Genomic DNA, 27,738 nt, shown 5'->3' with positions numbered 1-27,738 from the left:
AAGCAAAAATCCCAAAAGAATGTAGCACATACACACATATATAGAAAATATCACTATTAACGCAGAAGTCTGCCAAACATATGCTTCTTGTGGGAACATAATATTAATCTCCTTTGAAAAATACTATGAATTGAATTGTCATTCCTTAAGAAATCCTGCGTTGATCTGCTGTAGAAAACTTTTCTGTGAGTTGACTGAACTCCAAGGAACAGTAAGAGTTTATAATTCCTAAAGCAAAAGTAAATAGGGTGTAATTTCTACATAATAGCACTAAAATTATATTATTTTCTTTCAGATTAGACAGTATTAGCTGAAGGCTTTGTTCAGCCTGAATTCTAGTCCTTTCATTTTGCCAAAATACAGTTTAAAAACAGATATTTGCAATTAGTGACACAGTCTTTTAAAAAGTACTTTTCAGAACTGCCAATGATCCGAAAAATCAGTTATACATAAGTCCAATTATAACGTCCACAAAAATACTCTTACTGCTGTAATTATCTGTGGCTCTACCGGAAACTGCAGTAAGGGGAACTTTAAGGACTAAAACGTGATTGTAAAAAAATGTCCACTGAATACGAAAGTTTCTTAGCAAGTAAATTTACAAGGATTAAAGGTCATGTTAAACACATTACAACCAGTATCTACCAGAACTATGAGATACTGTTCTCTCAGAGTTGGGCTATGACCTCTTCAATACAACCAGGCAATAAAAAAGATGGGAGGGAGGAAGGACAAGAAAGTGAGAAATCTTCCTTCCCTCATTACTCAGCTCATGGAAAATTTTGAATCCTTGATTTCGTAATGTATTATTAAATTGCTCCACAGTGATAATTTGGGGTAAGGGGAGAATCGCAGAACAGGTCCAACTACAGCTGATAGATCAATAAAGGATATTGTAATAACATCAGCTGATTCTTTAAAAGGGTTAAGATCAGTCTCATATGAATCAAGTTTAGCTTAGCTTCCCATGCGGAGGGAATAAGTACAGACTCATGTGACAGGACATTTCTAACTCAGAAGCAGGCCTAAGGGAAACGTGATCGCAATCAGAGCTAAACAAGAAGGGAGACCAAACCAGAGAATGAGGGGGTCCCCCAAAAGTTTAGGGAACCAGTCAGTGAGAAAGTCCTTGCTAGTGAAGAGGAAATTTACTAGCTCATTAGATTAGTCCAACTATTTAAAGTCCTAATTTCAAGAATTTCTGGTACAGGGTGAATTGCCCCTGGATTCTGTCTTGTTAAGTAGTACAGCCTCTCTGAAAGGCAGTTGTAGTGAAGGAACAAAGAATGTCTTTGAAGCTGAAGCCACTGAAGATGCTAAGATTTTTATGGTAGAATAGATCTTTGAAGGCAGAGTATTGCATAGCAAGAATCTAGGACAAAACGCAAACAAAAGCGTGCCTGAAGGATAAGAAGTGTATCGATATGTATATTTGTATATACATGTACATAAATATATAAAAAATGCTATTGAAATTTGTGGATTTGTGTGTCTGGAAGTACTAGAACATTAGCTTCAAATGAGGCAAAACCAAAAGGTAGTAGGAGCAAAGCATTTCTATTGTTTTAGGACTCTCTAATTAACCTGTATGTAATTCTGATGAAGAACATAAGCCTGGGAGACTGAAAGTTTGGACTGAAATCCTGATGGAGCTGAAGGAAATGGTTAAACAGCATTTGCTTTGCTGTGGTAAGGAATGAATTAATGTCAAACTTCCACAAGTTCTAAATGAAGGCAAAAGCTTTCAAAACCCACCTTTGTTCCTGTTTCTGACAGAAGAGCTTAATTCATTAGCGCTGCTAATTCAGCCAGAGCTATGAGAACTCCACACCCTTAAATAGGATCTTTACCTTGGCCATAAAATATGACAATCCGATGGAAATAATTGAAGACCATACAAAGCCCTTCTCAGATTTAGGATGAAGATTCAGAGCCCTGAATTATTCTTCCGAGCGCAGTCCATTAGATAATGTTGCTGTGTCAAAGCATGACATCTTTCACAAGAAAATTAATTCTGGAAGATTTCCAGTCCAATTTTAGCTAAAAAAAAATGCTAGGATTTTTGCTAAAATGAAGATATGTAATGCTAGGATTACATATCAGTTTATGCCCCTCATTGCCTTTATATTAACTGCATTTCTGTAGCTTTTGTTTTCCTTCAGTATATGTAAGCTGCAGGCTAAATGAGAGCAGATATTAATCCTCATGCCAGACCACTTAAATAGGCTGTATTTCATCACAACAGACCGATATGCAATCATGCCACAGCCTTTCTATATCGAGACTTGGTGCCACTAAAAGCACATATGGTAAATGGCTGCATTCGTTACACAGACATTGAAGCATTACTTATTGCTTAAACTTGCTCACTGCATGGGCAATCCACCCACCTGCCTTGGGGAAGGGAGTGCCTAGTTCAGCTCAATAATAGCCATCTATCTCTCAAAAGAAGGAGAAACGAGTAATAGCTGCAGCACAGGATTTCACGGCAGCAGGAAAGTTTTACATTGTCAACAGGGAAACAGAATCCATATATTGTCTTGCAGCCTGCTGCGCTCTCTAGAGGGAATGGATAGCAAAGAAAACTATGTATGGTCTTAACTTCCCCTCCCCTTCCCAGACCATTAATGAATTCCCAGGTGAGTGTTGGTATAGTGAAAATATTACAGCTAATGATGATGCAGTGTTTCAATAGGATGCTAAAAAATAAAAAATGCTAAAAATATGCTCTCAGAATCAAATCACACCTCTTTCTTTACTTCTCTCCAGCTCAGCTACCACTTTTCCTTTTGTATCCCATCTCTCCGACACTCGTGTTTCCCTTCAACCTTCAGATTTCAGTCTATGCCAACAGTGAAGAATTCAGAGGATAACACCACACAACAGGATTCCAAACCATCAGAAAGAATAAAATAATAGCTGGGAAACACTGGATAGTAGAAGCTATGACAGCACTTACTGGAGCTCCAGGAGGTTTATTTTCTCACCCAGCATACCATTATCAGTGAATGATAAAGTACATTTAGTGAACATAAATAATATAAATTAAAGGGATAATAACATGAGATCCGTACTAATGATTGCATTAAATATGCTTTCCAAAAATAAACATGAGCCTAAATGTCCTTTTAAAAAACTGTATACAAGGAGTTGTATCTCTGTGTCCAAATTTCTTTCAGTATTTTAAAAGAAAGACCACTGACTGACAATTAAAAACAGTCACTTTATAGAATGTTAGCTATACGGTATTTAGCATACCATATTAAGTCCAACTGGTTTTTATTTTTTTTGTACATTTTTAATCTCTGCTAATAAAACTACATTCTACATCGTCCTTTATACAATGCCACAGATCCCTTCATACTCAGGTAAACATATGGTAAGAACAGGTTTAACTGCAGTACTTACTTTTGCCTGGTAACGAAAAGTATGTTGACCTATGTCAAGTCATGAATGCTTCCTGAACAAGGATGTGAAAATCCAGCATTTGAAACAGTTTCACATATATTCAAAGAAAAAAAAAATCCAGAAAGACAGAGGGAGACAAAAGACCCCCAAGTAGAAAGATAAACAGAGAGAAAGCCTGTAAGGTTTACAGCTCTGACTGCAAATAATCAGCCTGGCAGCTGTATGAGAAACACAACTCTGTGTACTTGTACATGCTCTCCCCATTAGAGGAGGAGTCAGTTTTGCAACACTCATGTTCCTTGCTTCAGGCAAAACAGTGATTCTCTTCAGTACAAGCAATATTTGGAGCGTGACAGCTCTAAAGGTGAGAGGTATACTCTGGAGCATAGGAATGCATCAGCAAAAAAAAGGGTATTTTTAAGCATCAGCTACATACTCTACAGGTTGCTATGGCTGCTTTTAAATGTTTATTGCCAAAGATATTTATTTTTTAAGGAAATCTAATATCCCTTCAACATAAAGTGCATCCATAAAATCCTTTGTGCACCAACAGCCAATGTTTTCTATTCTAGAATAGCATAAAAGGTAAAATCTGTTTACACAGAATGAAAGTAGTCAGACTTACATCAAGAAGATGCCTAAAGAAATGAAAAAAGTCTTTTTTGTAATTTTGTTAGCTTTTTCCTATGATTTGAAAAGAGTTTCAGATTATGAGACAGGGCTCTCAATTTTACCAACATACTCAATTATTCACTAGTCATCCAGCTCTATTTAACTGAAAGCATATTTATATATTCTTATTAATCCTTCCATTGACTTACATTTCTAGCTTCTCTGTGTTTATACAAATTAAGTTGTATTAAAACCACCATGAAAAGAAAAACAAGTAGGCATTTGTAGTGAAAATTATTTTAAGTAAGAAGATTTAGCAAGAACATTCTTCTTCATAATGAAGCAAGATTTCTCTGGTGTGTGGCTGTTAAGTTATTATAGTCAAGTTCAACTGTTCAAGGTCAGAATGATGCACCTCTTGCGATCATCCGGAAATTCTGCAGACTATTTCAATCAGTAATCATATGAACAGTTTCTTGGCAAGAGAGGCAAGCATTTTCAAATAAGGAACACATTTTTATACCTCCCGATCTATCCACAGAGAGAATACTTCATCTTTTTCAGTATGATTTGAACTAAACCAACGGCCAGCTGTTGCTGAGAGCAACAGTTTCAGTCTGTACCTTCACCTGCAGCTTTGCACTCCTTGCCGTCCGTCATGCGTGCTACCCTGTTCATTTGACACCACGGTAAGACAGTTTAGGGAGCTAAACTGGTAAAAGTCAATTCCATTTTTTCTCCTATTCCAACTTGCTAAACAGGCTCACTCTGAGGCTAAACAAACGCTAGCACTGGGAGAAAGGAATGCATAGTGGGTAGTAAAGATTCGACTGGTTGTATCATAAAACTATGCCCTATAGTTGATCACACGATCACAACATTCAGCTAGCTCTAAGCAAATCCCTCCAGTGACTCTTTGTGTAGAAAGAAACTGCTCCTGGTAAACTGATAGTATGTGTTTGAACATATATTATCATCTCAGGAATAAGAAAAGGACCAGAAAGTAGAACCTAAGAGGCGCTTCACCAACAGGAAAAGATGTGGCAGGCTGTGGCTGGTTGTTTTATGTCTGCATCTGCTTGCCTCTACTGCATACAGGGAGATCAACACAGGGTGGGGTGGGGAGGGGAGAAGAGGAGATAACGTCCTGCCTAGGAAAGAGATTTTCAAAATGAAGGTGAATCAAAGAAGTGTTGTCCATATCATCACTCTTAATATCTCTAAGAGGGGTGCATAACCAACATAGGCTTTATACCCTTGGAATCTAGATGAAGGCATGAAGACAGCACAAAAATTAAATCACTAACGCAAAAAAGACAGGATGAGGGGTGACAGCTAAGAAGAACTACCATCACTGAGATCGGCAGCAAGTGTAATTTTAGACATTTATACCTGTGCTAGCTAGTTTGTAGCTAGCTGAGGTAATTCAGACTTGGTAACTGTGGCAGCAGACAGTGCAGAGTTGAGATAGTGTGTAAATGCTTCCGTACATTTGGGCTTTTCTTCCCTCCAGCTTACACATGAGGTAAAGGGTCTCAAGCCTATCTATTAAGAAGAGACTGAGAGAAGTTGGCTGGTTTAGTCTAAAAAAATATAGGTTGAGGTAGAAAATAGAATAGGTGCTTACATGCCGGTATAAAGATAATGTATATCTATAAATACTAAAGGGAGTAAACACTAGAAAAATCAAAGAGCTACAGAACAAAGCTAAAAAACAATGTTGGCCCAAAAAAGTCCGGGTAGAAACGGAACACAAAATACAGCTGTAAACTGAAACAACACTAACCACCATAGAAGTAGCCACCATAGCTACTTCTAGAACAGAACTTGGCTAGTTTATGAAAGGGATTATGAATTGGACTCATCCCATCTTGTTTAAATGGTGTATATACTTGAGAAACCTAGTTCAGGTCAGGAGCTTACGCTGTCTTTATAGTCAGCAGAGAAAGATTCTTTTGTGGCCTGTGTTGAAGCATAATAATTTCACTAACAGAGATGGAATTTTTTAGAAAAGTTTGTAGCCTTGGAAATTGTTAAAACAAGCTATTAAATTCCAAATAGCAGTCAGTACAGGCATCCACAGATCAGTTCTGGAGAGGAAGATTTAGTAAATTAAGAGATCAAGGGCCTAACTTTATTTTCAATTTAATGACGTTTGTACCACTATAACCTCACAAACCTCAGGGGAGTCATTCTGTAGAGCTATCTCAGTCTTCTCAAATATGTAGGCAGAAGAGAATTTCACTGCTCTCCAAAAGAGCAAAACTGTTACAAACACAACCACAGGTTCAGGGGAAGGCCAGAGAGAAGGAAGAAGTTGGAGGAACCAAGCAGAAGCAATAAGGCTTCAGGAAGGGGCTCCACAGGTGAGGAAAAGGCTAAAAGGCATGTGGCAGGCAGTGAGGCTGAAAGGCCTGTATATGAGAGGAGACTGCAGTCTGTCTTTCCCTTTCCCGCAGCCCTTATCTACAAAAGCTCCAGCCTTCCTCAGAGAGCAACAGCTTGTATAGGGGTTGTGTCTGTTTGTCCCTGCACCCCCGCTATTCTCCCCCTCCAAAAAAAAGCAGAGGAAAGAGAACAGGGAAACACTGTATTTTGATATGTAGAGGAAGAGACAGAATAGAGAAAGTAGAATAGAGAAAGTAGAAACAAGAATGATGTTAATGACGTTCTCTTTTGCCACTGCCGCCTTCTTCTACAGGACTCTTTTGGACAAAATAAGACATGGCAGGTGCTTCTCCTGCTGCCATTCACTGGCACATGACCTATTTGCCTCAAAAGTCTCACCCCTTTTCTGGTCATATGACAGACATACCCCTGGGAGCGCGGCTGGTTCCTTGAACCCAGGATGTCCTGAGCTCATCATGGCTGTCATGTTGGCAGCTCCACACCCCACGTGATCTCAGAGCGCCCTGTGATTGCCTGGCAGCTAAAGGCCTGCCTTCTCCTTTCTTCCAAACAGGCACCAAGGCCAGGGCGCGTGTCCTGCTTTCTTCATACATCCATGTCATCACAAATACGGCCCCTCTCTGTTTATGGATTTTTGATCACGGACATGAAGTGCTGGTGCTGGTTTACGTTTAAGATCTGTTCCCAGCACATATCACATTTCCAGCCTTTACATGTGTGAGTCTTTTCCACGTAGGCTTTGTACCTCTCAACCAAAATCACACACAATCACTTTAATAGCCAGAGCCTTGTGCTGCTGTAATGAATCTCCAGACCTGCACAGCAGTCTGCAGTTAGGGCATCTTATTCTTGCATTCATGTTATCTGCACAGTCACAAAACAGGTACAGCCAGCAATAATATTTACAGCTATGAACACGATCCTACAATGTCTGACAGAATTCACGGAAGTTTCTTGCCCCAAATACCTTCCTGACTTCCTTAACACCATAATGATGTTTCTCATGTAAAAAGAAGAAGGAGGTCTTGGGATATCTGAGATTGTTATTTGACATAAAAATCCTCCAGCCTTTTTTTACCTTCAGACATGCTGATGATTTTTATATTAACATGTTGCAGGCGCTCAAACAATGGGATCTCATTCAGCATGACATTCATGTGCACGGACCACACCAGCAAAAAGTGTGGATTCAGGTGCCAGGCAATCAGAGGGAGTCCTCAGATCACCCAGGTATGCAAAGTAGCAGCTCTCATGGGCAAAGGAAGGACTTCCTGACCCTAAGGAACCTGCAACACTTTTGAGGTAACCTTGTCACGTGACTGTGACAGGTAGGACTTCTGCCAGAAGTGCAATCACTTCTTCCCTTGTATGAAAGTTGTCCTTTAACTACTGACAAAGTAATTAATCTACCACACTTTGTAGCTGGTTATTTGCTCATGACTTGACCAAGTGCCACCCCTTATCTATGCTAGTATAATAGAGAAAACTGGGCTCCTACTAATGTCTACAATGGGAAGACTTATTAGCTCTAACAATGCTGAAGGAAACAGGAAATCTGAATGGACACTAGACTTACAAGGCCTGGCCTACCATTCCCAAGTAAGAGAATAACAGGAATAAAAATCGGCAGATCTCACTTTGCTGGTATTCAAATATCAATGAAAAGAAATAACTATGGTAATTCATACACACAAATCCCTTGTATCTACCTGTATTACTGTAAGAGTTATGCCTTCATCTGAGGCTGATCAACTGATTACTGTCAGACCCTCACAAAACTATTGTCGTCAATAACTAAAGGGCTTAATGAGCCTGATTAGCTGGGAGCTGGCTTAGAAGCATCATTTGTGAATTGCCTCCTAATAGTAATAGAGTACTGCCCAGCATAATTCTAATAACATTTATACCCCTCCTGGAGTCTTTAACAATCGGGTCCTTTTCCCAGTTCTTTTTCTAGGCCCTGTTCCAGCTCAGCTTCTTCAGTATGACAGATTATTCTTGCAGCTCGGTTATTCTTGCAGCTCCAGCTGCCTGATCTTTGCCCGGTTGCTGCCTATACTGCTGCCTTCCTAGCTAGACTAGTTTGGCTCCTAGCTCCTTTACTTCTGCTTGGGGAGACTGCATCTGTGTTCTGAACTACACGTGAGCACCTTCAGCTCATCTTAACTGAGATCTATGCTGAATTCCATGCGTTTGTCAGCGCAAGGGGTTGGACCTGAAATGGGTTTTCCCTAGCAAGTTCAAAATGATTAACAGAAGTGGCTAACTAGCACAAAATAGCTTTGTCCAGCTGCAACTTAACTATCTCTTTTTTTTTTTTCCCAAAAAAGAATGAGCAGGATTTTGCATCTGAGTATCAGTGTGAAGCTACAAGTAGAGTTTTATGCTGTGTAAACAGACTTTCAGATAAATAAATCTCTGTTTCTGAGCTTACTTCAGATGACCTAGGAGAGAACTTTATTAGGACAGAAAGTAAAGGAGACATGCTCTAAGAAGTAAGCTCAGAAGGCAAACAGAAAAAGCATTTAGCTCTGGAAAGGGCCCAAACAGAGATGCAACCAAGAGTTAACTGGATAAATTAAAAAACCTCTATAGTTAAAACAGAGCAGCCATAAGCAAAGAATTACAGGTGTAGTGTGAAGGCAGGAAGTAAGTATTGGAATGAATGCATATGCAGAGCTTGTAGTGGTAACAATCAAGCTTAGGCATGATGACTATCAGTGAAAACAGTACTGTTCAAGAATGAAGGAGGAAGCTGGCCTAGAGGAGATTGTTTTGCTAGTGGGCCTCTGGTGTGATTGAGGTGACTGTTTTAATTGTATGCAGATGATCACTTCCTAGCTAGGTTTCTCAGTATGGTTATGGTAGGCTTGCTTTGGTCCTCTGAAATTACATGTGTGTACTACTTGTGCTATAATTTATTACAATGTTATGTTAAAAGTGATATTTTTCCAAGTGGCTTTTCTGCATAGTCCAAAAAAATGAGTCCTCAACAAAAATTGAGTCAGTTAAAATTCATCAGAAAATTTTTCATGACTCCTGCAGAGGTATTAACAGGCAGACTCAAACCTTTTCTCCAAGATAAATTAAAAATCCTTATTTTCGTAGAGCTGTCTCAATTCCAAACAGTTCAAAAAATTCAGTTTCAAAAATTCTCTTTGCTCCTCTAGCGCTATGTGTAGTTTGGAAGCATATGGTACTACAGTGACAGCTGAAATACTTCATCTGATTATGGAGATGTAGAACTGTCTGCTACAGTGGGGCTTACGCTACACTGATCTAGAGTGTAGACAGATTTGCTCTGGCACAATGCACTTATGCATTGCACAACTTCAGACAAAATGCAGGTGTCTTTTTAAAGGATAATATAAATTAATCTGCAATGGAGTTGAGGATAATACAAAAGGCTTTCATAAATAGAGCTAAAGAAAAGTATTATAGAATTACATATTACAGAATCTACAGAACACAGAATCTACAGAAATACAATTACAGAATCTGTTTGGTTAGATGCACATTGTAGGAGATGAAAACAATGACTCATGAATGATAGACAAGCTAGGCTTGTTCTTCTGTAATTCCCTTCCCCAAACTTGGTGAAACGTAGCAAAAGCTTCATCAGAGATGCTAAGCCATATCCAAGGATGAGACTAAGTTTTGATCTTAGTACACTAATATGAATATGTACAAATAAATTAAACAGTTATTCTGGTTTTACAGAAGTTGTTTCCATATTTTTATTTTGAAATGATAAGCACATCTGTGGTATTTACATAAATACAATAAATGTTGTTTATCATCACTGAGAGTTGTTATTCAAGAATCACCCCTTTCTCCTGATGTCCAATATATACATATGAAATTTTTTGACACATTTTTAAATACAGACTGAATGTCAAGTTTAACATTATCTAATTCAGCCATGTACCACTTGCCCTATAAATCAGCTGCCAAAGGTTGGTGCATTCAGCTGAGTCTAACTGTTGATCCAGATAAAATAGCTCTCATTTCTGAGATGGGATCACTGGTACAATGTGGCAGTTTCTTACTTTACTAAGGCAGGCTTGATCACTTGACTAACTTCCTAAAGAAATCCTTGAAATTGTGCTCTCTTTTAACTGGGGACTTGTAGCAAATCCATAGTTCTCAGAGGCCTTCACTGAATTAGCTCATTTTCTCACAGTCTGCATATAGTTCAATTAAACTTATTATTAAAAAGGATTGGAACACTATGGAAGGGGTGGATATCAAATCCATTACCTGTATTTCATTATTTCTTGTATTTCTGTGTCAAAAAGCTTCTCCTTCCCTCCAATTTAATCATACAGAGAAGGGGAAAAAAATATAAACTCTGCTTGTTTTCTACAAATATCTTTCTTCTCATGGGAGCATTCACAAAATAAAGATGAAATTCATCCTGACTGAAATTACTTTTTGGTCAAACTGCAAACAAAAATATTTCATATCACAACAGCTTGGTTGATTTGATGTGCGCATATACAAGTAGTGGTGTAACAACATTAGATTTAACCGATAAAACATAATGCCTTGAACAGAAAGTAGCTTTTACACAATAGCTTATCCCCTCTGCACAGGTAGTGACAGACCAGCCCACGCTTTCAGAGTTTATCTGCTTTCATCTCTTTTAATCTCTAACTGATGTCAGGCTGTCATTTAGTCAGTCATGTTTTCCTGCATATTTTTACTGTTACAGAAAGTATACTTCTAAATCCGAATGCATTTCCACAAAACTCTACATCTCAGTAACACAGTATGTCCAACAGAATCTCATGTTCATAAAAGACAAACAGAAAAAGAAGCTGTAATAAAAACAGGCTTTCATAGGATGCCTCCTAGTTATTTTCTCTTAAATTCATTCAGTCTATTAAAATATTCTAAGAAATGATCCCATCCAGTATTCTGCAGCAGATAAAGCTTTTTTAAAGACAATAAACACAAAAACACTTAATTTCTAACTTCTGTGATTCTTTTATTAGCAATAGCTGTAAAAGTTTATTCTATGCATTGCCCTCCCTTGGTTCTTACTTTTTAGCCTCTGTCTTCAAATGTGGAAGCACTGGAACTCTGGCTTGTGTCATTTGCCCCCTAAATCAGTTACAATTTTTTGAAGTAGATAAAAAATTTGTGTAAAATCAAAGTATGTGTTATGTAGGAAGCAGAACTATGTAATGAGGATGAGATTCCTTCTGACTCTGTTAAATCTGTTAAATTATCAGCTTGGGCCTACTGTACTTGTCAGTGCCGTTCTGCTAGTGCTCATCCGTGCCATGGATTGGCACAAAACACATACCATTGCGATGGCCAAGAGCTGCATCTCCTGACTGAGGAGGCAGACTTGACTACAGTAACATGGAAACTCAAAGATCTTTTCCGACGCGTGCTAGCATGTATTAGTGTTCCTTGCTCCAGTATGACCTCAGGTCTCTGCTCTAATTTCTGGGCCTTACAGTTACACTCTCCAACAAACTTGGAAAATCTTTTGCCTTTTCACATTACAAGTGTCCCAAGTCAAGTTATGTATTATATTACAAGATGTAAGGTTCACTTAATTTTGCTTTTCAAAATCATGTTGTATGATCATTTAGAATCATACTGGTATCTTACTCTTTACTATCTGAAGAATCACTGTGCAAAAAAATGTATTAGAGCAGCAGTATTTTATTGCCTATTGAGTATTCTTTATCTTAACAAGTAAACTGCTACGATCTGTCTTAGCTTGAATGTTTGATGTGCTACTTCATAAATCAGAACTATATGCTTGAGCTTATTCTCCTTCCTGAGTACCATTTATTGGCCACAGTTGGAGATGAGATACAGAACTAGCTGGATCTTTCATCTAATCCAATATGACTGTTTTTCTAACAAGTACTTTGCAGAGTTCAAATGAAGAAATGACAGTAACAGGAGGTATGATGCATCTTTTTCTCCTACGTGGACATTCTCAACCCTCTTCTAGGCAATGAGTTTGAAGGAAATGGTCTTTGCCATTCTAACTCCTTGATCTTCCAGAAGGTAGTGAAAAACCAGCTGCACCCAAAGAGCAAATTTGGAAGTAGTTTCCTCTTCTCAAGACTATCCCATTTTCTGCTTAATTATTCAACTGAAATAATTTCATTGTTATTCAGGATTTATCTTGGGGAACTGATTGACTTTCTGATCAAAATCGTGCTTTTTAGTTAGAAGAAATGGAGAAAGAATATTAGCATACTAAAAGCATTCTAGCTGATCAGTTTAATACTGATATAGTCACCAATAATTATTTATTACTTAGCTCTCTTTTTGGGGGAGTTTAGCTGTTTTTTTTCTTTTTTTTTCACAATATGAGTGATGGGAATAACATAATTGCAAGAAAAATTTACTTGTCAGTAATGATGGTAATTGTCTCCCTCCTTGGTAATTTCTAAGTTTTCCTCCTAAGATTCAATCAAGTTTTGTCTGTGATAATTTGTTATCAGGAAACAAATAGTTACAATATTTAAACCTTTTTTTAACTGCTGCTGTTCTATTGTAGTAGTTCTGAACTGGAAGAATATTTTATTAGCAAGGTATCTCTACTCTGATTCTGAGTTTTTCTGTGTATCACAATATGAGGAGCTAAATTTTGCAGAGGCAATCAGAGCCAGTGACAGCTGAAAACTAGCAAGGAAAATGGCTGTGACAATTTGTTTCAAACCACAGACTAAAAAGATGGAACTTTACAATGATATGACCTAAAAAAAGCCAGATTCTGGACACTGGAAAAACAGTAACTTCACATAGTCTGTTCAAGCCTTGACCAGAAAAGCTTCCATGGAAAGAAAAAAAAAATGCATGGCAAATAAGCAATACAATGTACATTGGAAGTACTCTGACAAGTATAACTTGGATATGAATTATGTCTGTTTTCTTGGTACTTGAGCTTTAAAATCCCAGTAAGACTGCCTATCTGCAGGGACAGCAGCTGTTTTTTGTATTTTATTGTTTTCTTTAATCTAAAATAAGAATTTTTATTGAAGGTACGTGCTTTGCTCTTTGTGCATAACAATTAAAATTGAATGGCCTTTTCAACAGAACTACATATTTGAAAAAAACTCCATAAATACTTTAAAATTCTGGGCAAAATCACTTAAAACACAAAGCCTTGTATGATTATTTATGAATCACTCTCAGTCAGCAAATAGAAAAAATAATGCTCATTTTCTTTACTCATGCTGTTTCTCACAAAAGTATTCTTAGCAAAGAGTAAGGAACTACCATCGCAAAATTACAGAAAATGTAGTGCACACAAAATTAACTATAAAGGCAACAAAAGCTATTTCTTCAAGCCAAATTATTGCTATACTCCCCTAAGACCAACATGCTCTGCCAAATTTAAGGACACACATAAGGTACTGTTCCTCTAAAATGGACACTCTGACCTTTGGAAGGGAATGATAGAGGAGAAGTCCCAGAATTTCTCACGCATCAGTGGAGAGAGGCACCTTTCAGAATTGCAAAGATGGAGATTCCAACAGCCCCTTCGGGCAATCTGATTGGTTTAACCACTCCTGTTCTGAATACTTTTTCCTCACGTCCAGTACAAATTTCCCTTATTGCAACTTCTAACTAGTGCTTCCTGACACTGTACACCTTTGAGAAGAGTCTGGCTTCATCTTCTCCACAGCCACCTTTTAGGTAGTTGAAGACTATAATTAGGTATCCCATTAGCCTTCTCTTCCCCAGGCTAAACAAACCCAATTTCCTCCGCTTCTCGTACATCAAACGCTCCAGTCCCACAACCTTCTCAGGGGTCCCTGCTGGAATTCTCCAGTTTGTTGCTCTCTCTCTTGTACTGGGGAACACAGCAGTACAGACGCAGCCACACTCCTAAAATAGCACAGTGTACAGTCTGTCTGTGCTGCAATGAGAGCGTACTGTGGGCTCATATGCAATCCACTGCAACTCCCAGGTCCTTTTCAACAGGGCTGCTTTCCTGTCTGTTGGTTCCCAGCCTATTGTACAGATGCATGAGATTATTCAATCTTAGGTGCACTTCCACACTTCTTATTGAAGCGTACCAGGATTCTTTTGGCCCACTCCTCCAGCTTATTAAGAGTCACAGAATCGCTTAGGTTGGAAGGGACCTCTGGAGATCATCTAGTCCAACCCCCCCTGCTCAAGCAGGGACCTCTAGAGCATACTGCCCAGGATCACATCCAGACGGGTTCTGAAGATCTCCAGGGAAGGAGACTCCACTACCTCTCTGCACAACCTCTTCCAGTGCTCTGTCACCCTCACAGTGAAGAAGTTTTTTCTCAGCTTTAGGTGGAACTTCCTGTGCTTCAGTTTCTGCCCGTTGCCTCTTGTCCTGTTGCTGGGCACCACGGAGAAGAGATTGGCCTCATCCTCTTGACACTGCCCCTTCAGATACTTATACACATTTATGAGATTGCCTCTCAATCTTCTCTTCTCCAGGCTGAACAGGCCCAGCTCTCTCAGCCTTTCCTCATAGGAGAGATGCTCCAGTCCCCTCACCATCTTCGTAGCCCTCCGCTGGACTCCCTCCAGCAGTGCCATGTCTCTCTTGTCCTGGGGAGCCCAGAATTGGACACAGTACTCCAGGTGGGGCCTCAGCAGGGCTGAGGAGACGGGGCAGGATCACCTCCCTCCACCTGCTGGCAACACTCTGCCTAATGCAGCCCAGGATCCCATTGGCCTTCTTGGCCACAAGGGCACACTGCTGGCTCATGCTTAACCTGTTGTCCACCAGCACTCCCAGGTCCTTCTCTGCAGAGCTACTTTCCAGCAGGTCAACCCCCAGCCTGTACTGCTGCATGCAGTTCTTCCTCCCCAGGTGCAGGACCCTGCACTTGCCTTTGTGGAACTTCACGAGGTTCCTCTCCGCCCACCTCTCCAGCCTGTCCAGGTCCCTCTGAAGGGCAGCACAGCCTTCTGGTGTGTCAGCCTCTCCCCCCAGTTTAGTATCATCAGCAAACTTGCTGAGGGTGCACTCTGTCCCTTCCTCCAGGTCACTGATGAATACATTGAACAAGACTGGACCCAGGACTGACCCCTGGGGGACGCCACTCGCCACAGGCCTCCAACTCGACTCTGCGCCATTCACCACAACCCTCTGAGCTCGGCCATCCAGCCAGTTCTCAAGCCACCTCACCGTCCACTCATCTAGCCCACACTTCCTGAGCTTACCTCGGAGGATGTGATGGGAGACAGTGTCCAAAGCCTTGCTGAAGTCCAGGTAGACAACATCCACTGCTCTGCCCTCGTCTACCCAGCCAGTCATCCCGTCATAGAAGGCTATCAGATTGGTCAAGCATGATTTCCTTGAGCATGAGTCCACTGGGTTGAAACTATGCCATGTGTCCTATCAGCCCCATCTCACCCCTCACTTACTACCTTCCATAAATTTGCTGATGTATCATCATCCAAGTCACTGCTGAAGGTATTTTACATTAGATGACCACTAGATGGACAGAAAGCAAAAACAGCTCTAGAAATACAGGCAAGAACACTACACTTTTCTACTAATGTCATCTGAGCTATAGATACTAGGTGTTTATAACAGAACAAAAACTCACCTCTGCAGAACAAACATTCCTAAACGTGTTGACTGTGCACAGCCAAGTGTTGAGTGAACTTCTGGTGAAGAAGGTAAACACCTACGTTGTAAGGATGCTGGAGAGTACATAGCCACAATTCTTGTCTGGATTTAGACGAGCTTCAGGAGCCAACGTCCTAGTTTAGACAACTAACTAGCTGTATTGGACTCAATGTGTATAAGGAGATAAAGAAACAATTCCCAGCTGCTCAGGGATATTAAGTGGCAGTGTACAAGAGCAGTTCAGAAAAACTGAACAGAGTTCAGGTGCTCAATACCTGACAGAACCTCCACACAAACATTATGGAATTTCTATGGTAATATTTCAGAACAATGTCTTACTATTATGGAAATAGTGTAGTATTTTAGGTTATTGCTACAAAATAACTTTTTTTTTTTTTTTTTAAGAATGATCCTTTGCTAGAGAACGTTTCTTGTTTCTGTCTTTTTGGAACTTGGCTTCTTGTTTTCAACCTGTTACTAGCTGAAAAAAAATGTATTTTAAAACTCTCTTTTTATATCTTCTTATTTCAGGATGGTAAAGCTAACAGTGTTAAAGCATGACCTCCATTTCAAAAGAACTGTTACACAGACAAAAGAAGAAACCTTCATCCTATATATGTTAAAATGGCAGAAGAAAATGATTTATAATTATATAGTGATGTATTTTCATTTTTATATACAATTTGTTTGGCAAGTCAGGTTTCACTGTTTGATGTATGTCAACAGTTATGTTCCTTTTTCAGTTCTATATAATCTTTCACTATTTTGCATTGTCAGAAACTTTCTTACACAACTGAGCTAGAGTCCTTGTGAAAAACTTACTTGCTGTAAAAGTTGTTTCAGTTCTGCAGAATTAAAATATTGGTTTTCTACCAAAACCCTTAATCATTATTAGTTTGCTGATATACACAAATAATTAAATGGCAACAAATATATTAATACAGTTTTGCTACAGGTTTGCTCCTTTGTTATAAAATCACAGTTTTCTTTCAAAAATACTGTAAGACTATGACTAGACTTTGCAAAGCATTCTGTACTCAGTATCCCTTACACCAAAAGTGCAGTTTTTTACATAAGCACATCACTTCATCAGGAAATGATTAAACGAAAGTTATTGATTTATGAAATTGGCTGCCTTCTCCTCTTACCTGTATACACAAGAAACAGAAAATGCTTTTGAAATGGAAGATCTAAGGTACAGGCTGAGCAACATTGTGGAAGGATTCTAAGAAGCTACCAAGCTTTTGGAGAAGCCTTTTTTTCCGTATTCCTTAAAGAGAAAAGCCAACCTGTGCAACAGGGTAAAGCTTTTGACTTTACACAATCGAGCACAGAGCACGGATAATGTTTTGAGGTCCCTTTGGACCACACCTCAGTCCTAAGACTGAATCAAGTGTACGTAGGTCATTTATAACAAATATTTCCCTAATCTGTTCTCAAAGACATAAAGTAATAGAGATTCTACAGCATTTCCAAGCAACTTTGAACACAGTTTTTCCTGCAGTCCTTGAAAGAGTCTGCCCTTTACTATGATTGTAAGACAGTAGATGCAGACAATTACAGCTGCAATTGTTTATCTTCAATCATTTGCACCCAGTACTTAGATAGGTGGTCTACATATCCGTGTACTTGATTCATGGGCATAGCAAAGTATATAGATGTCTAATCAATTTATGTGTCTCCTTTTACAAGTGTAATATGCAAAGGAAAAGCAATCCTCAGAAAACATGTGCCTTTCGTAGTCTACACAACTACTGTTCTCATTCATTCTTTGTGGAGTGAATATAAGAGTTTATCTTCTTTTGTCACGTATTATCTTCTTTTGTCACGTAAAAGCCTCATAGAAATAATGCCTTGGAAAAATTCATTATTATTATTTGATTTTGCTGCTAATATATTAGACTGCAGAATCTGTGAGACAAAGTGGTAGAAGGCACATTGTTCTAGATAATTAGAAAAAAACATATACTTCACTAGTTCTTCTGTCTTCTCTATATGCTTTTTAAACTACTTTAATTCTGCTAGAGTTTCTACTGGAAATTTTGATGAAAGTTAAATTTTCTCCCATAAATTCTGCTTGTTTTTTTCATTTTCTGCACAGGATGTCCAAACTCAGCCTTTAATATTCTGGTTTTTAGTCAGTCATTACCTTTGTTCTACCTGGATTCTGATTACACAATCACAGAATCACAGAATCATTTAGGTTGGAAGGGACCTCTGGAGATCATCTAGTCCAACCCCCCCTGCTCAAGCAGGGACCTCTAGAGCATACTGCCCAGGATCACATCCAGACGGGTTCTGAAGATCTCCAGGGAAGGAGACTCCACTACCTCTCTGCACAACCTCTTCCAGTGCTCTGTCACCCTCACAGTGAAGAAGTTTTTTCTCAGCTTTAGGTGGAACTTCCTGTGCTTCAGTTTCTGCCCGTTGCCTCTTGTCCTGTTGCTGGGCACCACGGAGAAGAGATTGGCCTCATCCTCTTGACACTGCCCCTTCAGATACTTATACACATTTATGAGATTGCCTCTCAATCTTCTCTTCTCCAGGCTGAACAGGCCCAGCTCTCTCAGCCTTTCCTCATAGGAGAGATGCTCCAGTCCCCTCACCATCTTCGTAGCCCTCCGCTGGACTCCCTCCAGCAGTGCCATGTCTCTCTTGTCCTGGGGAGCCCAGAATTGGACACAGTACTCCAGGTGGGGCCTCAGCAGGGCTGAGGAGACGGGGCAGGATCACCTCCCTCCACCTGCTGGCAACACTCTGCCTAATGCAGCCCAGGATCCCATTGGCCTTCTTGGCCACAAGGGCACACTGCTGGCTCATGCTTAACCTGTTGTCCACCAGCACTCCCAGGTCCTTCTCGGCAGAGCTACTTTCCAGCAGGTCAACCCCCAGCCTGTACTGCTGCATGCAGTTCTTCCTCCCCAGGTGCAGGACCCTGCACTTGCCTTTGTGGAACTTCACGAGGTTCCTCTCCGCCCACCTCTCCAGCCTGTCCAGGTCCCTCTGAATGGCAGCACAGCCTTCTGGTGTGTTAGCCTCTCCCCCCAGTTTAGTATCATCAGCAAACTTGCTGAGGGTGCACTCTGTCCCTTCCTCCAGGTCACTGATGAATACATTGAACAAGACTGGCCCCAGGACTGACCCCTGGGGGACGCCACTCGCCACAGGCCTCCAACTCGACTCTGCGCCATTCACCACAACCCTCTGAGCTCGGCCATCCAGCCAGTTCTCAAGCCACCTCACTGTCCACTCATCTAGCCCACACTTCCTGAGCTTACCTCAGAGGATGTGATGGGAGACAGTGTCCAAAGCCTTGCTGAAGTCCAGGTAGACAACATCCACTGCTCTGCCCTCGTCTACCCAGCCAGTCATCCTGTCATAGAAGGCTGTCAGATTGGTCAAGCATGATTTCCCTTTGGTGAATCCGTGCTGACTACTCCTGATCACCTTCCCGTCCTCCGCATGCTTAGTGATGACCTCCAGGATGAGCTGCTACATCACCTTTCCAGGGATGGAGGTGAGGCTGACAGGCCTGTAGTTTCCTGGCTCCTCCTCCTTGCCCTTTTTGAAGACTGGAGGGACACTGGCTTTCTTCCAGTCCTCAGGCACCTCTCCTGATCTCCAGGACCTTTCAAAGATGATGGAGAGTGGCCTAGCGATAACATCCGCCAGCTCCCTCAGCACTCGTGGGTGCATCCCATCGGGGCCCATGGATTTATGGATGTCCAGTTTGGACAAAAGATCTCTAACTTGATCCTCCTCAACCAAGGGAGAGTCTTCCTTTCTCCAGACTTCCTCTCTTGTCTCCAAGGTCTGGAATTCCTGAGGACTGGCCTTAGCAGTGAAGACTGAAGCAAAGGCAGCATTCAATAACTCTGCCATCTCCATATCCTTTGTTACCAGGGCACCCGCCCCATTCAGCAGCGGGCCCACGTTTTCCCTAATCTTCCTTTTGCTATTGATGTATTTGAAGAACCCCTTCTTGTTGTCCTTGACATTCCTTGCCAGATTTAATTCCAAATGGGTCTTAGCCTTCCTTGTCGCATCCCTGCACGCTCTGACAACGTCCCTGTATTCCTCCCAAGTGGCCTGTCCCCTTTTCCACATTCTGTACTCTTCCTTCTTCTGCTGGAGTTTTGTCAGGAGTTCCTTGCTCGTCCATGCAGGTCTCCTGCCTGCTTTGCTGGACTTCTTACTCAGAGGGATGCACCGATCTTGAGCCTGGAGTAGGTGATGCTTGAATATTAACCAGCTTTCTTGGACCCCTCTTCCTTCTATGGCCCTACCCCATGAGATTCCCCTAAGTAGGTCCCTGAAATAATACTGCTTAATTAATACTGCTTAATATTTATTAGGACAAAAATACTTCCTTGTGAAACACAAGATCATAATAATTGGCAGTTACTTAAAAAAAAAAATCCAAGGGGAATTATTTTCTCCCTCAGGGCATTAGTCTCACCATTTGACTTTCTTTGAATTATACTAATTGATGATTATTATATAATTAAATTTACCATACAGTCTTCAGGAAAAAATTTTTTTCAAATAATAGCCATGTTAATAGAAATAACTTGGTGAAATAGCACTACCTCTTTAGAAAATGAAGCTGAGAAAATAAAGACTTGTTGTATATCATTCTGCACCTTGATATGTTTGATTTCATTTCTGCATGCATATGATATTCACTTTCTATTCAGCCCTAGTAATCTGGCCTAATTTCAACCTTTTATGTGCCTCTCTATCTCAGGTCATTGAAGAACTCATGATTTAGCCAAGTTCGTCTTTTACTGCATCTTCTTGCTTTCTCTTGCTAGGGAATAATTTGCTTTGGTGCCCTTCACATTGCTCCTTTAAGAAACTGCCAACTTTCTTCAGCTGGAGTTATGAAAGAATGCTTCTGTTTGAATGGAAAAACAAAGTAATAACTCTTCTGGTCCTTCAGCTCTCTGCAGAAAGAAAAATTGGTGGGAGCTCTGATTCAAATATTGGTAGCACTTGCCTATTATACTCCCTTGCCACACTTTGACAGTGTGTTATGTTGGGTGTGAGATGCCCTGCTTGCTTTTGCAGAACTGTGAGCTTGCGTGCCACATTGTGATTAATTTCAGTGAGTGGCCGCTGATGTATATTAGTGGCACATTGCTGGTATTGCCTATGCCTTTGACAAATTCCTAATTAGGGAGTTCTATTTTATTAAGCAATCCTTGTATACTTTTCTACTTTATATATTCAGTGCATAACCCCTGTGTACTTAAAAATGAGCAGTGTTGTTATTAACAGTGATGCACTGCTCACGTTCTTGCTTCGATCAGTATTGAGTAGTTGGCAACTTTTACACACCAATACAGCCATCAGTAAAAAAAATAATACCCTTTTAGAAATTATGAGTGAACCAGTCTGAACACTGAGTATTCAAAGAGGAAAAAAAAAGAGAAATTTTGGAAAGAAACCATTGTAAAGTACTGAAATCCAAACAAATAGTAGAAGATAACAGTGCAAAATATCTCAGTGCAAAAATAAAGACGCAAGGTATCTGTGCCCTTTCATACACGTTATATGGGAACTAAAGTGTCCAAAACATTGCAAGTGGAACTCTCCTCTCATTTCTGCAGACTATAGCATTCTTGGCCGTAAAAATCAGTATTTTACTGTAAAGGTGGGTTTCCTTAATTTTCCACTTCAAGTCATAACATTTCACAGAGTTTACAGGAATTTTTACTGCACAACAAAAGAGAACCACAGTTTATTTCCTGGTCATCTTCTGCAGCTGTGCAAATGCGTACCATTCACATATAAGGCTTGTAACAAGTCTACATTTTAAGTCTTTGCTATAATCACCGTTAAAATAAACGGTCCATTTTAAGATTATAGCCTAAGCACCTAGAATGCATTGATGGATTTAAACTTAGAAATGGATTCTAGAAAATCCTACCCAATTTGTGTTAACGTGTGGACAAAATGGGTGACTAAAATTTCTAGTAAAGATTTCTGTAGGTTGTCATATTTCGCATGCTAACCTAATGGTTAAAGCACTTGCCTATAAAATGGAAGAACTGATTTTGAAGTATTCTTTGGCCTAAGAGAACACATATTCCCTATATCTCAAAAAAGGATATGCCATAAGTATCAGACTGTAGGACCACTTGAATTAGCAGCGCCCTTCCCCTCTCCGAAACAAGAACAAGCAGAAGGAAACCTGGTTCTGTTGCATATTGCCAATAGGCTGGGAAGTAAGGAATCCTGAAGTTTCAAGTCTGCTTATACACTCCACATAAGGCAATGTGGATAAAAAAAGAGAAATGACCAGAGAAACAGGGACCTTAAGTACAGCTATTCTCCTTCATGAAGGAGCATAATTACAGTCCTTTTTGTTTACGTTCCTGCTTTCCCTCTGGTCCTGTGTTACTTCCTGCACAATGGCCCACCTTCAGTAGGAGTAGAGGATGCTACTATACAGAACATCCTATAATCCACTATAACCCACCAGTCCACTAATGCCAAAAAAATTAAATGTGTTGGCTTGAACAAATAGACTTCAGCAAACGGTACGAGTTTAGTTAGGTTATGTGAGAAGAGGCTCACCTTCACCAATAGGAAGCAGCACAGAGGAACAACGGCAGGTGTGGACATCCCAATAACCTAATCAGACAAAGCGGAGCACCCTGGCAAATCTCTTCCCAAGGGTATTATAGCTGGGCAATCAGCCTGTTGTCCGGGTGTGACGCCTATCAAGATGAATCAATGGGAGATGCGCTCTGGATCACTTTACGGACTGAGGGGGGTTAATGTCTAGAAGGTATGGGACTCTTCCTAGGATGCAAGGGAAGAGCATTGCAGGATTATACAAGACTTAATATGGGATGTTTAGGGGAAGAACTAAAGGCAGGGTAGCAGAGGGGCCAAGGTGGCTTGGGGAGGAACAAGCATGGAAAAATAGAGGGATAAGGGGATAAAAGGGACTGGCCACCTGGAGACAGGTTGCTGGTTAGTATGCCTGTCGGGCCCTGCCCTGCACCTGGTCAGCACAGTCTGTCCTGACTTCTGATTAAACTCCATTTCTAACTATTTTCCTGTGTGAGGGAACTCTCTGTTCTTTGTGTATGTATGGAGAACTAAGTGCCAGCCACCTGAGTGGCGACCACAGGTCACCGGGGCTTGTGCATCTGAGGTGCCAGCAACTAGGGAGACCAGAACGTGTGGAGGTCTAAGTGCCAGCCCCTGGACATCAGGCCATGGATCACAGGAGCCCATGAGACTTGGGGTGTCAACCACAAGAGAGATGGGAGTATGTGTATATTGCACGGGTGTGTATGTCAGCATGCCATCACGACCAAACATCAAGCCAGAGTAGCCAGTGCTTACTGTGCTCTGATATCTCCTTCTTCTGCAATAATTTTTTTTACCTCTGTTCTCATACTCAATTCTCTATTCCTTTTTATCAGATTGCTTTTTAAGACTCTTCCATCCACTGAACTTTGTATCATTTTCTCCTTCAGTAAATTCCTAAAGATACAGCTCTTCTAGGACCTCTTTCTACCACAAGTCCTGGCTCTCAAACAACACTTAAAAGTTTGATGTTTGGCTATTACTTAGTAAAGTCCTCATCTTCTTTTCTCAAGATCAACCATTTCAAGCCTTTCCATCCTCGTAAATTTCTCTAGATTTCTGATAAAGCTTGTTGCTTTCTCCTAGACGCTCTGAAATTATTCTACTTCTTTCTTGAAACAAAACACCCCCAAAATGAAGGATGTACTCCCACTTAGTCTTTACCATTGTTGGTGAATAGAAGGAAACCTACACACCTTGCAAACTATACTCTTTATATCCAACCTAATACTTGCCTTTTTCACATCACAATGATAGTTTGGCTAGGAAAAGCTATCAACCAGGAAGTAGCTATATGTCTAACTCAGATAAAATATGTTCATCTGCAAAGAATAACTGAAACATATGGCAAAACCAGAGTCTTCCTTTTGAAAACAAAGTATACTTTTAATGTGCAAATAAATTTAATATTCAGATATTTGAAGTGAAACACTCCGAACAATATTCAACAGGCTTAGCTCTTGTTCAGTTTGTGATCTCCTATAATTAAATTTTTCTCCTATAAAGAAATTAGATGAGTTTGTCATAATTTGTTCATGACAAATCTGTTAAGTTATTCATCTCCTTGTTCCCCTCTTGATGCTTGCAGGTAAGTAGTTTGATAATATGTTGTTCTATTTCTCTCACTTAAAATAAAACAGATTCCATTAGCTCTTCCTTTTGGTATTAACTGCATTGGTATTAGCAGCTGATTGAGACTGACCTCTTTAATGAAAGCTGATTAAACACTTCATCAGCCTTTCCATTGTTTAGAGGACTACAGTTCTCCCGTTTTTTCCTCTTGCTATCACTGTGCCAGATAGATATTTTGTGTTTTTCAAATTGCCCCTTGTTAATTGCATATCATTTTGCGTATTGTGCTTAGGAAGGCTAAAATCTTGATCTCTGAGAAAAATCAAACACCTATATTATTAAGCAGTTGAGAAAAATTCATTTCTATTCAAATGCTTTAAAGGGGGACTAACCCCAGGAAGATAAATGTGATGTATAACAAGAGTCCCTTGAGGGAAAGGACAGGCAGGACCTGTGAGGATCTCCCTAAGGAAAAGAAGAACATTCTCCAGTAAAATATGAGCAAAGGACTCACTAGCTACATCTACTCTAGTAAATATAAAAAAGTCAAGGCACAAATTGAAGTACTAGTATGTATCTGTTCATACTGTTTAACAGTTAGCATACTCCTGGTCCAGTCTTACCCTGTGCCAATCAGTGCTCTTCCAGAGAGTGCACAGAAGTGCTCGGAAAGTACCACAGGCCAGCTACTGCTCCCTACAGACAGTATGGACGAAGCACATTGTTTTGAAGGAAAGAGTTCACATGGGATATGTTGTGCCACGTGTCCTCAGGGCTTCAGAATTGTCCCTGGCTCATTTTATATACTGGTATCAACATAGCCACTAACTTTTGTCTAATTAGTCAGTGGTTTCTTTTATTTTGATTGCCCCAAGTGTTCTGGGTTTAGTTTTTCCTTATGTTTTACAGTATTCTATTCGTCTTTTGTCATTTGACCTAGTTTCTGCTTTCTGTGTGATGATTTCTTATATTTGAGGCCAAGAAAACTTATGTTTTATTTGGGCTGTTGTTTTCTGCACTGTATGTCCTCTGCATTGGAGGACTTTGTACTTGTAATATTAGTACACTGTATTTTAGATTATACCTATTCTCCTCGAGTCTTTTTTCTCTTAGACTTTCCTCCTGTGAAATATTACAAACTGATTCTCTGAGCTGAAGTCCACTAATTTGGAATCTGATGGTTTTATTTTGCTGTATTAATTTCACCAAAAGATATCCAAGTAGTCAGAATCGTTCACTACCACCAGTGATGGCAGATGATTCTACTAGTTGCTCATTAGAAGCCTTGTTTTCTTCATCTTACTGAGTTAGCAGCCTTTAGTAGGCCCTCACCATGATAGTTATCTATGTTCTTGTCCCTTTAGTCGCTACCTAGAATTTTCAGCGCGTCTCTCTGCCACCCTGCTACAGACTCCAGACCAAGTGCCCAAGCAAACACCAGGTGGTGCTTGCTTGGACACTGGAAACAATGTACACATCAGCTATAGATATTTGGAGGAAATTATCTGAAGTGGAAGAGGATTCTTAGAAAACAAGATTTTTATACATGAAAAGAAGCGAAACAGGAGCACATTAGTTTGGAATACACCAACAGATATAAACAGGCTTCTGAAGAAACAGAAAGGTAGGCCGCCTCAGCATGCAAAAACTAATGAATTCTGTTCGCTCAAAATCCAACTTACTGAAAGCTTCCAGCAGTTTGTGACAGAAAATTATCATGCCATGAAGCTCACTGTAACAGAGAGCTGTAAAACAGAGAGGTTTCTGCCCCAGATGAAAGAAAAATAAATTCAAATCAAAATGCGGTGGTGTGGGTGCTACAGGGAAGTCATCTAAATGCAAAAGAGAAAGGAAGGTAAGGATCAGAGAGGCCAGGAAATCTCCACTTAGGGTAGTTCTGAGTAATGCAGTAAAATCCAGATTGTTTTCAAATATTTTTAGTATAAAGGAGACGAAAACACACTTAGTACGTAGAATAACACATATAATTAGAGAAAAAAAATCTCAAAAACATAAGAAACAGCTAGACAAGAAAGAGTTACAAAAAGGAAAGAACTGTGATCCATAGCTCTCAGTTAACCTCTCAATTAACCGTATGTTGCCTGCTTACAGAATAAACTTTAGCACGGAGATCCGTTTCTGCATGTCTAAAAAATTCATAAACTACATCGGTCAGTTACACTCTCACATGTTTAAAGTGGTTGTCAATGCGCTGATGGAATCCTGCAGCACGTAAACTGGAAAAAAAAAGTATTTTTAAAGTTGCAGTTATTTTCCATTACAGATCTGCCAGAACAACTGGCCTACAATTGAATTATTTTACAGGAATGACATATTCCCTGCAAGCTGATGAATATCCATCCTTCACTGCATACTACACTGGTATTAGATATAACATAGCTTAATAATCACTTTGCTAATGTACAAGTCCTCTAAAACCATTACTGCCAAAACTCAGATGTCTCATCTTGCTTCTCAGTCAAGACTCAAGAACTGCAATACAGTTCTCAGCTATTGAGAGTATGATGAAAACAAAACATTTTGTAGAATATTAGTAAATATATTGTAAGGTACCGTGGAGAGATAAAAATCATTCATAGTTATTAAAAAGCAAAAGAACACATAAGTTTTTAGATGCCATATTATTTTCTGGATGTGCCTGTCAAAATAGTCAATCTGACTCATGTTGAAGACAGCAAACTGAATGCATGAAACAATTATTTTCTCAAAACCTGAAGTTATTGTAGAATTTGGCAGATGTGGCAACAGTATTCAAACAGTGCATATTAGTGTGATTTAAAACGGGGTCAGATTGAATTTTATAGTCGAAAACTGATATATACTCGCTGTAATGGATACATCCATGCTTGTAAATCAAATAGTACTAGGAACATTCCTGGGCATTGGAACTTGATTGCAGATAAACTGATGAAATGTTTCCTGGCACAGTTTTTGCCCAAGTCAAATAGTACTCTCCTAAACAATCCTGGGTACAGTTCTGGAGCTTGCACAATCCAGGGACCAGTTGCAGTAGGAGGTCTGCAGGCAACCTCAGTGTTTTGGAAGGCAAAACAGTTTAAAAGTATGGACCTAGAATACTTCATGACAGTTGGCCTCCAAACCAAATACACCTGGGAACATTTAATTTGCTAATACAGATGCAGCAATGACCGCATAACAGAAAAGAACGCAGAAACCTTTTCACATGCACAGGAAGCCTATTGATATTTTAACCACAGTATATCCATATAAATGCTTAAACTACTATTTTACTTTTGTAAGCGTATATTAATAAGCTGTAAGTGGTGTTTATATAACATCCAAGCTGCATATGTTAAGAAAGTATGATAACCTGGAAGACACGTAATACTTTACTGCATATTATTCTACACATTGTAGCAACACAACCTTCCCAGCTGTCCAAACAGTTATTTGGTGAAAATGAGCCGAACAATTAGAGAACAAAGGAGAAGAGAGCTTGAAATTTAAGAGTGCTCATGTTTTGTTTTGTTTTGTTTTTTTCTCCTATAGGC

General features: G+C 39.9%; 1 protein-coding gene across 3 annotated transcripts in view; it reads right to left on the bottom strand.

Moving 5' to 3' along the window:
* Positions 1–27,738, bottom strand: part of LOC138060826 (prolactin receptor-like) — a 148,501-nt gene that overhangs the window by 76,877 nt on the left and 43,886 nt on the right. Inside the window, exon 1 of one of the 3 annotated variants that reach the window (XM_068924695.1) lies at positions 3,409–3,667. The exons of 1 other annotated variant lie outside the window; for it this stretch is intronic. The gene's annotated coding sequence lies outside the window, so the exon portion shown is untranslated. Of the gene's footprint in view, positions 1–3,408; positions 3,668–27,738 lie in introns of those variants that run through there. One more of the 3 variants, XM_068924698.1, reaches the window with a different exon arrangement.

This window comes from Struthio camelus, chromosome W (genome assembly GCF_040807025.1).
Source record: "Struthio camelus isolate bStrCam1 chromosome W, bStrCam1.hap1, whole genome shotgun sequence".
Taxonomy (NCBI): Eukaryota; Metazoa; Chordata; class Aves; order Struthioniformes; family Struthionidae; genus Struthio; species Struthio camelus.
Note: the sequence above shows the minus strand (reverse complement) of the source record. Positions and strands in the feature narration are given on the sequence as shown.